Source organism: Camellia sinensis, chromosome 9 (assembly GCF_055761805.1).
Source record: "Camellia sinensis isolate YWXY chromosome 9, ASM5576180v1, whole genome shotgun sequence".
NCBI classification, from domain to species: domain Eukaryota; kingdom Viridiplantae; phylum Streptophyta; class Magnoliopsida; order Ericales; family Theaceae; genus Camellia; species Camellia sinensis.
This window is the reverse complement of record NC_138969.1, coordinates 17,974,273-17,976,375: the sequence shown is the minus strand read 5'-3', so window position 1 is coordinate 17,976,375 and position 2,103 is coordinate 17,974,273. Positions and strand designations below refer to the sequence as shown.

At 37.0% G+C, this 2,103-nt stretch overlaps 1 long non-coding RNA gene across 1 annotated transcript; it reads left to right on the top strand.

The window, feature by feature from the left end:
• Positions 1 to 360: 360 nt before the first annotated feature.
• LOC145799042 (uncharacterized) lies at positions 361 to 1,006 on the top strand. The gene is made up of 2 exons (XR_014341034.1): positions 361 to 432; positions 549 to 1,006. It is a non-coding gene; the product is annotated as an uncharacterized LOC145799042 (long non-coding RNA).
• Positions 1,007 to 2,103: the final 1,097 nt, after the last annotated feature.

The following is a 2,103-nucleotide window of genomic DNA, read 5'->3' as shown; positions in this document are numbered from 1 at the left end:
TACTGTGTAATTAATTGATAGACCTCCCTTATTATGTTTTTTTGTGACATGATTGCTTTAGAGCAAGTGAAGTGCCATCTTGAAGAAAAGTCACCATTCCACCTTAGGAAATAAAACATGAATACTAAGAAATTGTTTTTTATTTTTTCATTTTCTGTTGCTTTTACACTGTTTTACGTAAAGTCAGTATTCTACCTTGAGAAATAAGAGAAACATGCTAAGAAATTTGGGAGTTTAGATGTATAATATCCACACTTGATAGGGGGACTTGAGTCTATGTGACATGACTAGTGTATATAACATCACTTCAGATTTGGTGATATTTTAATTAATTTTACTGTGTGCTTCTTGGCTTATCAGGTATGGTCTGCTCCAAATTATTGTTATCGATGTGGTAATGTAGCTTCAATATTGAGCTTCAATGAGAATATGGTACTGCCACTAAACTTTTCACTCTTTTAACTTGGTTGTGGCTTTTTGGCTCATTTATATAGATTTGATTAATTGAATTTTCTATGGGTGCTGTGTTTTACCCCTTTGTCTGTTAGGAGAGAGAGGTGAAGTTCTTCACTGAAACAGAGGAAAACAACCAGATGAGAGGCCCCAGAACTGGAGTGCCTTATTTCTTATGAGTGAGGATTTGTTTGCTTTACTACCCTGTACTATTGTTTGAAGTTTGATGCACTGCCGTTTTCATTGTAGGGGGGAGAGAAAGAAGATATGGACAGATGTTTTCCTTAGAGGATCCCTGAAAAAGATTACATGAATATTCTTGCAACATAGAATACATTCAAGCTTTTGTTCCTAACCTGCTCTGCTTTTAAATAGCTTGTTTGTGTTGTAAACGCCTACTTTTCCTTTTCCGTTGCTTCTGTTTTAGTTTATTATACATTTTTTAAAAATCTTTTATCTAGTTTTGTGAGTTTATTTGGAATCCGATAAGCTTACAGTTAGTAGCTGGCCAGTGCTAGATCAGATGATTTGGAAATTTGAGAGATTAAATCTATATTCCTCATTGAGTTAAGACATTTTATTTCGGATTGACTATTAAGTGAGTTCATTCTCTCGTCTCTACTTGTAGCATCCATTCTAGGGGAACCTACATGGATCTCAAACGCCACACCAGAAGGCTAATAGGTAAGTTTTTTCAAAGGGCTATCAGTCCACTAGCAGCAGCCCAGTAAAAATTTAAGGTTGTGTTTGGATGTGCAGAATCATTTTATTGTTTGCTGGTTATTGTTTGGTGCTAAATAGGTAAGTTTCGTAGTATGCCTCCTCACAGTTACAAGGCCTTTATCTTGAAACATGTATTTATGACCTTCCTGCACAAGTTGATGGCTCTTTGTTTGTGTAAACTCATCAGGATTGGCTGGTCAGGGCTACTAATTGGGCTAAATTCAGTGCAATAGCAGGGCTATGTGTTATTCACAGAGGCCACCTGAGTGGGGCTGGTGGTGGTGGCAATCCATACTCTACAGGCAGTGCTCTCTATGCCCTAGGCTTGATTCATGCAAACCATGGGAGGGTATCAAACAATTTCTTGATAGCCTATGTAGTACCAACGTAGAGGTGCTTGCTCTCTATAATCTATTGTTCGGTTACTTTTGTGCACCATGAATTTCTGTTATAATAGTGGTGCTGGAAACTTTGATTGGTGCAGGTTATTCAGCATGGTGCATGCTTGGGTCTGGGCTTGGCAACTCTTAGAACTGCTGATGAAGATATCTATGACGACGTAAAACTGTGCTTTATACTGACAGTGCTGTTTGTGGTTTCCAGTTTGAACCTTGTACTTACATTCTGTAAATTATCTTAAATTAGCACGATAGTTATTTATTTAATATTTTTCTCAATTAACCACAAGATGAGCATTATCTCATCAACTTTGCTATTGTTTCAGCTCAGAAGCAGTTAATTTTGTTAGGAATTAGCTTCGGCAACACAGAGATATTCAGGTAAAAAATTTGCCTCAATTCTGGTATACCAGTGTTATGGTTTACAAAGTTTTAACTTCTTTTGTTCTGATTTTTGTTAGCTTGTGAGGCGCTTGGAAGAGCAGCTCTGGTAATGGATGCGTGAATGTTTATTTTTCTTGCACAATGC